General features: G+C 48.5%; 1 protein-coding gene across 11 annotated transcripts in view; it reads left to right on the forward strand.

Annotated features, from left to right (window-relative positions):
- ATG7 (autophagy related 7) overlaps positions 1-13,560 on the forward strand; it is a 234,927-nt gene that overhangs the window by 220,717 nt on the left and 650 nt on the right. The gene's annotated exons all lie outside the window — the stretch shown is intronic.

Here is a 13,560-nt window from a genome sequence, read left to right on the forward strand (position 1 = left end):
TGGATTGTTTCCAGTTTGGGACTGTTAGAAATGGAGCTCCAATGTATGCTTATGTACAAGTTTCTGTGCAGACGTATCTTTTCATTTCTCTCTCTCTCTTTTTTTTTTTTTTTATTAGAATCTTTTCATTTCTCTTAAGTGATTTACCTAGGACTGGAATTGCTGGGTTTTAATATAAGTATACATTTAATCTCTTAAGAAACTATCAAACTGGTTTTTAAAGTAGCCATACTATTTGCCATTCTCACTGGCAGCACTTGAGAGTTCAGGTTGTTCTGTCTCCTGGTCAGCACTTAGTTGGTGGTCTTGCATTTTAGCTAGTTGGCTGGGTATATGGTGGTAGCTTGTGTGTTTTTTTTCTTGCAGTCCTCTGATGACAATGGATGCCGAACATCCTTTCATGTATTTATTTGCCATCTATATATCTTCTTTTTGTGACATTTCTCTCAAACTTTTTGCCACAGTTTCCATTGGGTTGCTTACCTTATTATTGGTTTGTAAGAGTTCTTTACATTTTCTGGACATAGGTCCTTTGTCAGGTATATGTACAACATATATTTTCTCTATATCTTTGGCTTGCCTTTTCATTTTCTTACTGTCTTTAAGCAAGAAAAAGTTCTGATTTTTGACAAAGTCAAGTTTATTAGTTTTTTATTTTATGGTTCATACTTTTAGTATCTAAGGATTCTCTGTCTCATGAATTTTTCTATGTTCTTTTTTAGAAGTTTTATACTTTTACATATACATCCATGTTTGATTCATTTTAAGTTAATTTCTGTGTATGGTTTGAAGTAAGGGTTGAGGTTCATTTTTCTCCACATGAGTACCTAATTGTGCCAGCCCCGTTTGTTGAAAAGACTCTCCCTTCCTCCTGGAATTACTCTGGCATCTTTGTTGAAAGTCAGTTGGCCCAGTGTATGTGTGGGTCTCTTTCTGCTTCTCTACTCTTTTTTGCCCTTACTTCAGTGCCTTATGGTTTGATCCTGCACCTTTGTACAAGGTCAGGGGTGGGTGTCTGTCTCACTGCACTGTCTCTCCTGGGGGTGCACAGAGGCAATGCCCTCAGGACTCCGTGCAGGGATACCAAACATTTTCTTGAATATCTTCCAGGGACTGAATCAGGGTCCTCGCATGGTTTTCTAGGTCCCCTGCCTTAGCATTATGTAAAGTATCAAAATTATCTCTTACCACATAAAGTCTATATATGTTTATATCCTGCCCTCACCTCACTCTGGAGTTCTGAGCTCTCACCTGTTTCTCCCTTTCCTTCACCATCTCTCCAGTATTGACCCCAAAAGCCCCTTGAGGTAGAGAACAAAGATGCTAAAGTGTCTGCCTTTTTACAGGGGCTCTTTTCAGAAAGTTTTCTAAGGAACTGAAAAAGAAGAACTACATAATGGAAACCATTTTGCAGCCTCCAGCATGGCCATTTATCTCAATAACCATTTCATTTAAAATGTGGGCCAAACATATAAATCATATCTTGAAAGAAAGTATGTTGGTGCCACAGAAATTGCCCTGTATTCTTACCACCTAATTTGAAAAATGTGTTTTGAAGCTGGGAAGAAAGCAAACAAGCCTGGGGCCCGGCCGCCTTCTCCCACACGTCCCCTTCCTCCCCTCCGTCCCCAAAATAAATCCACACTACTCCCCAAACTAAGTAGAGAAGTTGAAGCACGGAACACACACCCTGTTGTTAGTCATTCTCTGGGGCTGCTGCTGCTATTTTGGAAGTTTTGCCTTTGAATGTCACTTGATGATGAGGAGTAGAGAGCCCAGAAACCAGGCTGCTCCCCATCAGTCCTTGGACTCGACTGACCCCTCTCAGCCCTCCATCGCTCCCTTGTCCTCCGGCAATAAACACTCGTTGGAGCTCTCAGATGTTGGTACTCCTTTAGGGACCTCCAAAGGGCAGGCACTAAATATAGCAGGGCTCCAAGGCCCACTGTCCAGACCCATCACAGGGGAGACATTGGGCAGCCGGTGTGGGGGGGAGGGGGGGCTGGGAATTCTGGGGTCTCCCGTGGAAAGCTCACAAGGAGTGCATGGCTACAGGGGCAGCCTCTCCTCCTGGCCTGAGGTTTCTTTTCTTTTTTTTTTTTTTTTAATTTTTTTTTTTAATTTATTATTTATTATAGTCACAGAGAGAGAGAGAGAGAGAGAGAGGCAGAGACACAGGCAGAGGGAGAAGCAGGCTCCATGCACCGGGAGCCCGACGTGGGATTCGATCCGGGGTCTCCGGGATCGCGCCCTGGGCCAAAGGCAGGCGCCAAACCGCTGCGCCACCCAGGGATCCCATGGCCTGAGGTTTCTGACGGTGCCAGTGGGCACTTCCACAGCCAGTGCACTCGCCCCCAGGAGCCCTCAGGGCTCTGCAGGCTGCATTGTCTTCTGGTCCCAAAAGTGCCATGTGAGCTTTGTGAAAAGCTCCAAAATAAAGAATAAAATTGGCACCCATGACTCCACCACTTGGAGGTTATTCTTCGGTTTTGCTCTTTCAAGCTTTTTTTTTTTTTAACCACAGGTGAATGTGATTGGGGCACATGGTTTTTTCCTCTCTTAACATATCCCTTTCTGACAACTTGCTCGTATCATTAGAACTTGCTTGAAAACATGTTAAATGCCTGCCTATTGCTCATCCTGTACACGGGCCAAGGCTCTCCCACCCAGTCTCCCCTGGAGTGGTGGCGAGGACAGGGCTCCCAGTTTCTCTCTTCTACCCCAGGGGATGGCTTGAGACTCTTGTCCCCCAGGAAGCATTCCTTCTCCCCCTGCCTGCCCCCGTCCCTCTCTTCTGGCCTTGAAGGCCCATTCAGCCCCTGGTGGGAAGGTGGAAAGGAGCAGCCTTTCCTCAGGTGGATTGTCATGGAGTGTCCCTGCCACTGAGTGTTGTCACCTGAGGTCTGCACCTCCCCAGGTGGAGGGGAGCTGCAACCTTGAACTTCTTCTGGTCCCAAAAGTGGGTTTTCCCACAGCAAACAGAAGAAGATTCGCTTCTTTCTCCCCTGAGCCTGGAAGCTGCTCTTAGCAACCCCCATTCTCCTCTGCTTACCATTTATGCTTCCCTTAAGATGACAACCCTCCGGGTATGCTCCTCCCACCCCCAGGGCATCCTATCCCTGTATCTTTGTGTTTGAGGAGTTAACTATATGCTTGGTACCTGGGCCAGTGACCTTAGGAATGGCTGAGCGCCTCCTCAGGGCTTCTCTGAGTGCAGGCCTGCTGTGTCAGCCTGTCTTCTCCCCCAGATCTAGGTTCCAAAACAAGAGGCCATTTTTCAGGCCCCCTTTTGTCAGTTGCAGCCCAGAGCATCTTAGTTGGGGCGGGGGGAGCTGTGGGGGAGGCTTGGGGGCAGAGGCCCCTTGAAGATGGCGTGCAAGCTGCATGTGTTCACAGGCCCAGGCCCTGCCTCCTCCCTTGATGTGCCTTTGATCAGTGGTGCAGCCAGACAGAGGCATCCTCCCCACCCCACCCCACTGCAGGGGGAGAGGCACCCCATCTTGCTGCCAGCATGAAGCATTTCCTTTCTCCTTTGTCCTCCCTCACTACTGGCTGCCCAGTGTGCTTTGTATAAGTCATTGTTTGCATCTTACCAGCTGCCTGGGCCACAACTGTTTCTTTCTGGTAAAACCTTAACCTTGTGCTGGAGCCCCTGGAGCAGTGGGGTCAGGGGGCAGTGCATACTGCATCCCTGAGTTGGCACCTGTGAGGATGGAGATGGGAAGTTCTCCACCAGAAGGTTCTAGCACTGGAAGTTGCCCCAAAAGTTCTAGCTACCCTCCGTCTTTCTTCCCTCCTGCAACCCTCAGCTGCCTGGTGTCTGGGAGGCTGAGTTTGGGGCTGAAGTTCCATGAGAAGAGAGGCTAGGTCATAATTCCTCTCCTAAACAAGTGCCCAGGAGAGGTCAGGCTGGAGGAGATAGTGAGTGTCTGGGGTCTCAGGGTGGAAGAGCAAGCGGGCATCCTTAAAAAGGAAGGTACCAGAGCAGTCGTATATAAGAAAAGGGAGTGCAGAGCCCTGGGGATGGGGTGGGGAAGGAATCATTTCATCTCCACTGAAGGAGGTTGTGACAAAGGCATGTGGATGGAGTGGTGACAGCAGGGCACCTAGAAGTCCCCTGCAGGCTATGGTGGCTGATCCCCAGGGTAGCCCTAGCTATCTACTCCAGCCTTCCTTATGCAGACTCTCTGCCCTTCTCTTCTCCCTTGTTTGTCCTTGGTGGCCATCACCTGCTTATACCAGCTAGCCTAGCCAGTTCACGTCAGCTACCTCTGCCTTGGCAAAAAGGCAGAAGGATCTTGAAGTTTTTGGGTCCCCTGGTACAGATAAAAAGCTGGGGCACATGGTCTATCCTTTTGCATTCTGGACTTACTGTGAAAGAGAGGTCAGGGTTATTCCTGAGTTGGCCCATGTCCCCATGGTGTGATTGAGCTCAGGTGGGAATCTAGGAACTGGGGAGTCAGAACCTGGGCCTTGAACCAGGCACACGCTGCACAAGTGGACACGCTGCATGAAGGGCCCCCCAACTGCTACATACAGAGCATCCTTTCAGACTAGCACCCATCCTGTACTGGAGCTCTTAGGATCTAGAAGCAAGAAGTGTCTGCCACGGTGCGTTGCCATGGTCTGGCTTGGGACCTGATGGGGAGGCCCAGGAAGGAAAACAAGGGTCTCTGCTCTGGAGCCCAGGCCTCCCTTTGGAAAGTTAGCTCTGCCTCCTGCTTATCCCCATGCGCTCCTGCCAGGAGATACCCACATCCTTTGGGGTCTGGAGGGCAGGGGACTGACTTGCCAGAGTCCCCAGCAACCATCTGGACTGAGGGACCCTTTCCTTTGCTGTTTGATTCTTGGGTATTATGTTCACACCAAAAATTGCCCTTTCTTTTCTCCACTGTGGTATCATGTGCAGAGCAGATGATTCTGAGTCACCGTTGATTCAAAGGCTGTGTTTTGGGCCAGACTCTGTGCCAGCACCTGGGACACAGCAGTGAATTGAGCCTGGGCCCTCCCCTCAGGCAGCTCACACTCCCAGGGGATTTAGGTAGATGCACAGACCACAGTGTGCTGACAAATTATGGGAGGGGCACTGAAGGAGCCAGATGGGTTGTTCATACTGAAGAATGAGGGGAAGTGGTTTCAGCTGGGGGGTTTCAGCTGGGGGATGAGGAAAACAGCAGCCACACACAGGCCGGAGCCAGACAGGAGACGAGGTCATGGGGAGGGGCTCCCATGCCCAAGGGGAGTGTATGCAAGAGCCCTGGCGAAGGGAGGAGCGCTCAAGCATAGGTGGCTGGGAGCAGGTGGGCAAGGAGTCCTGGAAGGTGAGCTCGAGGAGGGCAACAGGGTCATGCATGGGGGGCCTAGTGGCACAGAAACGAGAATGGATTGCGCTCTCCCTGTGTGAACAGCCCTCCAGGGACCATGGAGATCCAGGGAGAGCAAGTAGGGGCCAGTGACCAATGAAGACAACTGACCCTATTGTCTGTGGGCCTCCAGAGTCTGCAGAGTGACCCTGAAAACAGTTCTTCCTAGCTCTCAGGATACCGAGGAGTCTCCCCTCAGGGAGGCCTTTTCCCAAGGCCTGAGGGTTACCCAGGGTGAGGCAGGGGACTCTGCATCTGCTCCTCCTCCCTCTTTCCTCCTCCTGCCAGGCTGCCGCCTCCTCTCCCTTCCTGTCCAGGAACCTGACCTGAGATATCAGAGACCCAGGGCGTGTCTACAGTGTGCTGGCCATGGGAGCCCTGTAATCACTGTCCTCTCTCTGGACCTCGGCTGTGATTGGGCCCTGCCCTGGCCAGGCCTTCTGGTGGCATGTCCTTGGCTGCCTGGCTCCCAAGTCTTTTTGGAGCTATCTTCTGGGTGCCTCCTGTCCTCTTTCTCCGCAGGCGCCCATGGTTTCTCAGAAGTGCTCAGAAGGGGCTCGCAGACTGCCAGACCCCTGCCCCTCAGACGAAATGGGGCTTAATGCCCTCAACTGTTTCCCATAGTTCAGAGGAAGGTACTGACCACCTGGACAGGCAAGAAATGAAGGACAGTGCCCCACATCCCTGGCTTAGTGTCACCTACCCAGGAAGCATTTTTTTGAATAAGTGATTGTACATGAGTGAATGAATGGAGAGTTATATAGTGTGAGCTGGTTGGAAGCATGATGGAGCCTTCCTTCTTTCCCCAGTGGACTGAACCCTGGCTGGGAAGTCTTGGGGAAGTCCTGGCTGATGTCCTCATCTGGTCCCCAGCCAAGGCCAACCCCTAGACCCCTCTGTTTTGTGTCCTTCCTGAAGAAAGATGCATACCTATGAAGATCCCAGAGAGGAGGGAGGGGGAGCAGGGCTGCTCAGAGGCCCAGAGAGATCTGGATATTTCCATTTTTATATTAAAAAATAAATGCCCAAACTGGATTTCAGAAACTGTGGTATATTTTAAATGTTTACATTTAACAAATGAACACTTTTAACACACATACACAAATATAATCATGCCATTCAAAGGGTAATTACAGTGTTTATAAAAGAAAAACTTTAGTTTGTGGCCGGCTCCAGGCAGTGTGGTCCAGAAAGGGGACCCAGGTTTGGAATTGGATGATGAACAGCTCCTCTCAAATGTGTCTCATTTGGAGAGAGCAGAAAGTGAAACCACGGGGCCCCCTGGGGTTGTGTGGTCCAGCTGCCTGTCCTGCCCGCCCTCTCATGAGGAGTCCTGATGTTGGAAGGACTCCGTGCTTCGAAGCAGTGGCCCTGGCCCCACCGTCCCCCGCCTACATGGGCTTGAAGTGGCGCAGCACCTCCTCTGGACAGACCCGCTCCCTGCTGTGGGACGGCTGGGCCTGCGGAGGCCAGGCCTTCAGCCAGCCAGGAGCAGCCTGGGCCTCAGGCAGGAGCCTGGCCTCGCCTCCTGATGGAGTCAAAAGATAGAGGTCAGGGGACCCCCGCAGCTGAGATAGGTTAGAGGCTGCCCTGGCCTTTCCCAAGCCCTGGGTGGACACGTGCTTCCCGTGGGTGCTGTCCAACCGTGGGGCCACCCATTGTGTCAGCCTAGCTGAATGTCAGTCCAGGAAGCAGGTTCAGACACTGGCCTTCATTGGTTTTTTTGTTTGTTTGTTTGTTTGTTTTATAAGGAATTGTGTTTAACAGTAAGGAAATAGTGAGATGAGGGGAAAAGTCTCAGTTTCCCCCCCCCCTTACTAGCTGGGCCTCCTTGACCAGTTACATAATATCCTCTGGACTTCAGTTACCTACGTTGTACACAGTGACAGCACTGTCCTCAGGCTCTTGAGAACACTGAGCACACACGTGCTTTGCTAGTGACATCACGCCGTCCGGACGGTCCACATTTCCATTCATCAGTCGGTAGGCATCCTATTACGAGTAATGCAGTGAATGTTTCTAGGTAAGTTTTTGTGCAGACATAGGTTTCTGTTCTCTTGGGTGCACACCCCACGGTGGCATTGCGGGCCACGTGATCGCTGTGTTTAGCTTGAGGAGCTGCCAGACAGTCTTCCCCAGTGGCCGTGCCATGGTGCGTCTTCCCCAGCAATGCCTGAGGTGCGAACTGCTTCAGGTCCTCTCCAGTCCTGTCATCTGACTTGATTAAAGCCATCCCATCAGGTGCAACATGGTATCTCCTCACATTTCCAATTTGCATTTTCCTCATGACTGATACCATGTCCAAGGATCTTTTCATGTTCTTCTCGGCCATTTATGTTTGTCTATGCAGCTCCTTTGCCCATTCATAAATTAGGTTGTCCTTTCACTACTGAGTCATAAAGGATCTAGAAACAAGTCCTGTATCAGATGTGTTATTTGCACATAGTTTCTCCCGTTCTTCGGGCTGTCTTTCCACTTTCCTAATAGTGCCCTTTTAGGCGCAAAACTTTTTACTTTTGATGAGGTCCAGTGTATCTATTTTTGTTGTTGTTTTTTTGCTGTACTTTCAGTTATTTTTCTTTTTAATATTTGACTATACAAACATGTAGCTGATGCTCAAATTACAAGGGATGCTCAGACCAGCCTCGCCTCCATCCCACCCACCCACTATAGGGAGCCAGTAAAATTAATTTCCAGTTTATCATTTGTGTTTTTATTTTTGCAGACTTTTAAAAGAATGTAAGATGTTCTTATTTTCTCTTCCATCTCACACAAAAGGTGGCATGCCACAGACACTCTCATTTTTCTTTCTCTCACTAAGGAAATCCTGGAAATTACCCCATCCTGTTCACTGAGCTTCCTTGCTGTGTTTTAGGGCCATAGTGGCCAATGTGCAGCAAATGGCTTAGTGAGCTGGTTCCCCACTGAGGGTCATTTGGGCTATTTCTGATCTTTGCCTGTAACAATCCACCCAGCTGTGAATCACATCCTTTTTTTTTTTTTTTTTTTTTAAATCACATCCTTTTGTATTTGTGGAGGCATATCTTTAGGACAGACTCCTAAAAGTCAGCCTGCTGGGTAAAAATTTGAGACAAGCAATTTCTGTTGAATCCTCCATAGAGGTTGTGCTGTTTCCATAGCACTGGCTTCTAAGGAGAATGTGCTTTCCCGCTGGTTCACAGATACGGTGAACATATTTTCAAGCTTTGGGATTTGTGCCCCTCTGATAGGTGACAAAATGTTCTGTGCAGCTTTTAAGCTTTTTTTATTTTATTTTTTTAAAGATTCATTTGAGAGAGAGAGAGAGCAGTGAGAGGGGCAAAGGGAGAGATGGAGAGAATCTTAAGCAGATTTCTTGCTGAGGGTGGAGCTGACGTGGAGCTAGATCTCACGACCCTGAGATCATGACCTGAGCTGAAATCAAGAGTTGGACCCAAGCTCAACTGGCTGAGCCACCCAGACACCCTTGTTCTGTGCAGCTTTTTTAAAAAAATCAACTTTATTAAGGTATATATAATTTGTGTACAGTAAGATGTACCCATTTAAAGTGCATAGTTTAGTGAGTTCTTCCTCTCTTTTTTTGTTTGGTGAGTTCTGACAGACGATCTACTTCCTGTCATCATAGATTAGTTTTGCCACTTCTACAATTTTATATAAATGGATCCATATGGTTTAAGTCTTTCGTGTCAGGCTTATTTGACTCAGGACAGTGACTCTAAGATGCATACATGTTGCTGCATGCGTTTGTGAGTTCTTCCTCGGATGGTAAGCAGCACCCGCTGTATGGCTGTACCAGTGTGTTTCTGTTCGCCTGCCAGTGGACCTTTGGGTTGGTTCCAGTTCGTGCATGTTAGGAATAGAGCTGCTGTGAACATACTTGAACAAGTCTTTTTGTGGACACGTGTTTTCATGCCTGTGCAGTAAATAGGAGTAGAATGGCCACACCATACTGTACTTTTAACTTTAAAGTCAGCAGACTTTACTCTCAAATGGTTCTTCCACTTTCTACCCCTGACAGCAGTACATGAGTTCCTGTTGCTCCACACTCTCACAGACCTTTGGCACTACCAGCCTTTTTCATTCTGGCAGTTCTAGAAGGTACATTGTGGTGTCTCTTTGTGGTTTGCATTTCCCTGAGGACTAAGGATGCTGAGTCCCTTTTCAGGTTCTCACTGACCATTCTATTTCCTTTTTGGTGAAGTGTCTGTTCACATCTTTCACCCATTAAAAAAAAAAAAAAAAGGTTGCCCATCTCTGTATCACTGAACTGTGGGAGTTCTTCGTAATTCTGATTACAAGTCGTTTTTATATACACTGTGGATATTTTCTTCCAGTCTCTGGTCTGCCTTTTCATTTTCATAGTGGTATCTTTTAAGAGATCAGAAGTTTGGGTTTTTGTGAAGACTCAGTGTTTTTTCTGCTGTGTATTTATTGTATCCTAAGAAATGTTAGCATTTCTTTAATTCTGAGTGGCTGAGCCCCTTTTCTTCTATTTAAAGACTATTTGCGTATTTTTTTCTGTGAACTGTCCATGTCTTTGGTCTGTTAAAAAAAAAAAAAAAAGAATCCATTTATTGGTCTTTCTCTTCTTGATTTGTAAGAGCTATTTGTACACTAGGGAGATTAGCCCTTTACGGTCTGGTGTGGTATTTTCTTCCACTTTGTTGTCTTTCCGACTTTGCATGTAGCTTTTTCTATGCAAAATTCCACAATTATGTGTTTTCACATAATCCAGTGTATCTGTTTTATTGCTTATAGATTTAAGGCTATAGGCTCCTCACTCCTAGGTTACAAAGGAATTCATGTTTGTTTTATATGATTTCACCATTGTACACTTCGATTGGTTTCATTTAGAGTGGATTCTGATGTACAGTGAAGCATGGGATCAATTCTGTCTTTTTGCAAATGACTGTCCAGTTAGATCCATATCATCTATTAAAAAGTCCATCTTGGGACGCCCGGGTGGCTCAGTGGTTGAGCGTCTGCCTTGGGAGACCCGGGATAGTGTCCCCCATCGGGTTCCCTGCAGGGGGCCTGCTTCTCCCTCTGCCTGTGTCTCTGCCTCTCTCTCTGTGTCTCTCATGAATAAATAAAATCTTAAAAAAAATGTCCATCTTTTTCTAATGATTTGGGATCACCTTCCCCAAACCTCTATCATTAAGATACTAAATGTCCATATGTCCTGGGACATTCTTTTCTGTTGTTTCTGGACTCACTGTGTGCCATTGGCCCATCTCTCTTTTCCCGTGGTGACGCAGCCCTCTCGAAGTTGTCAACTTGATGACCTGCTTGAACATCTAGCAAGTGAACCTTCTCATTGTTTTTCTTCACCAAGGTTTTCCTAGATATTTTTTTCCCTTATAAACCTTAGGACCAAGTTGTCTAGCTCCAGAAAAGATATGTGTTGATTTTTTTCAAATTGAAATCGTGGTAAATTTCTGTATGAAAGTGAGCAAACCTGATAGCCTTTCTTGTCATCGAGTCGCCCCGTGTACAAACAAGGAGCGTTTTTCCCAGTTTGTTCCAGTTTACTTTTCCCAAGGCCCTGGCGTGGACTGCTCTGCGGCTGGGATGACGGATTTTTCATTTGGATGTTATCCATTTCGTGTAGGTTTATTCCCTAGGAGCTTCTCTTTTTCATCATTCTTAGGATGGGTTCTTCCTCTCACTTTTTCACCTGGCTGCTGTTTGCAGATACGAAGGCTAGAATTGGTTGTTGGTAATTTTATACCTTGCTTGTCTTACTGAATATTCTCTATTTGTCTCGATATTTATTTTCCTGGGTTTTCTAGGTGTACTTGCATATCATCTACAAAAAGAGATCATTTATCTCTTCCTTAGGGTATGATTATTTTTAAAGCTTTGTATTATATATTGCCCAATCTCTTCTTTTGAAAAATATGGTACCAATTTATGTTCCTGCTGGAAGTGTTTTGCCACTCTCTTGCCAGCAATGAGTATCAGCATTTTTTAAATCTTTGCCAATTTAATACAACCTTCATTCATTACGAAGAGGACATTCACGGGGCCCCTCGCTGCTGGGCCCTCTGAGGGAAGCTGAGGACAACCCCAGCCCCAAGGCCTTATTCCAGGGTGAGATGAGACTAAAGTTTGTTTTTTTCCTCCTCCAGCTTCACTGAGGAAAACTGACAAAAAGTATATAAATTTAGGTTTTACAAAGTAGTGATTTAATATATATTTTGCAATGATTGCGACCACGAAATTAATTACCATATCCAAACCTTCACATGGTTGTTGTGTGTGTGTGTGTGTGTGATAAGAACACTTAAGATTCCATATTCCTCTTGTAACGGGAAGGTTTGTACCCTGTGGCCAACATTTCGTCTCCCCCCAGTCTCTGGCAACCACCCAGCTGCTCTCTGGTTCTGGGAGTTCGGCTTTTTTAGATTCCATCTATAAGATCATATGGGAGCGGTGGAGGCTTACATTTCTGGAAGTTTACAACTAAGACTGCTGCCTTCCTGAGCCTAGCTGATGGGAAAAGGATTGGCTGCCCTAGTGGAGAGACCCATCTCAGGCCCAGGGAACTCTTTCTGGAAAATGCCCAAATGGTTATGTAAAATCCATTACCCCTCATTGCCTCCTTCTGTAGAGTCCTGTCATAATAAGCCCTTTGGGTGCCTGACTTGATCCCCTGCACAACCTGGGTGGGGCTAGGAGCGAGGGGCAGAGCCAGCTCCCCTCCCGCTCCTCCTCCCCTGCTGCGTGCACGGGCAGGGCTGGGTGCTGAGGACCTTTCCCTGTAGCTGAGATGCAGCTGAGTCTATGATAAAATGAATGGAGCTCCTGCGTTTCCATAAAGCCCTGTCCTGGGCCTGGCCCCCAGGTGTCCTATGAAAAACCCCATCCATTCAGAGGACACTATTGACCCAGACTGCCCGGGCCCTGGCTGGCATCCCTCCCACCCCCAGCAGGTTATAGCCCACTGGCCATGGCCACCGCCTCCTTGCAGCCCACCCCAGGAACGTTTGTTATTCACGTAACCTTTTCCCACACACTGTGCTCCCAGCTCATACCTGACTTGTGTGATCCCAGGCCAGCCACCTTACCTCTGAATTTGTCTCCATCTGCATTTCCCAGGCTGCTGTGCAGCAGAGGAGGGAGTAGTTGCCACAGCTCTGTGCAGTCACAGCATGGGGAGGGGCTCCATGGGTGTGTTTATTGGATGACTGAAAGAATGGACGAGCCCCCCAAGATACCCTCCAGCAGCTGATTTCACACTCAGATGGCCTGAACCAGAGCCACCATTGTGACACCAGGGGGTCCTCAGTACCGCCTTTGCTCGAGATGCAGCCACGCCTTCATACCCCCCTGCCCCCCCCTCAACCAAACCCACCTGAAGGTCCAGGCCCTGGAGTCCCATTCAAAGCATGTTCTGGATAAGCTGGGTGGGGAGCTGGGCCCAGAGAAGGGCAGGGCCTGCCTGGCCTCACTGGGGTTGCTGGACCCCCGACCAGGCCCCCCCCCCATTGCTGCTCCTGCATGTGTCTGGATCTTTGCTTGTGCCTTCCCACCCTGCTATCTTGGGACAGCGGGGTGTATGTAGAAAGGGGGGTGGGTGGGAGAGGCACACGCAGCACCAGCCCTCAGTTGGGCAGCTGAGGCCTCAGGATAAAGGAAATTTCCTTCTCTATTTATTTTCCACATCCTTGACTTTGAAAGCCAAGCTGGTGTTGATATTTACCTTGGCCGGGCCTCCCCATCTCCCCGGGCCAGCCTCGTGTAAACATGATGTTCCTTCTCTCAGCTCTGCTAGGGCTGAGGTGGCCTTTTGCAACCAATTCTAGGAATTTTGAAAGTCTGAAGGTGTAAGTTCAGGGACCAGCCCCCTAGGGAGCCCAGGGTGCAAGGAGCCTTGGGGGCCTCTATGCCTGCATTGGCTCCCTCCTAGGGATTCATGCAGACGGCCTGCAGAGAAAGAGGTGGCCAGGCAGGGCCCAGCAAGCTCGCTGCTCCTAATAGCGCCCCACTGTCCCCTTATTCACGCTGCGCACACGAAGGTTGGCCCCAGCAGTCTGGGGCTCCCCATAGAGAGAGGGACAGAGGCAGGGCCAGGCTGTCTCCCCCAGGACTGCTGGGCCGAGAGCTTACTCCCAAGGGACAGCCAGCTGCAGTCCATGTGGCACCTAGACCACAGCTGACCTGCCGCCCAGGGTGGGAGCCTGCGGAGGTGGAA

Source organism: Vulpes lagopus, chromosome 7, assembly GCF_018345385.1.
Source record: "Vulpes lagopus strain Blue_001 chromosome 7, ASM1834538v1, whole genome shotgun sequence".
NCBI classification, from domain to species: domain Eukaryota; kingdom Metazoa; phylum Chordata; class Mammalia; order Carnivora; family Canidae; genus Vulpes; species Vulpes lagopus.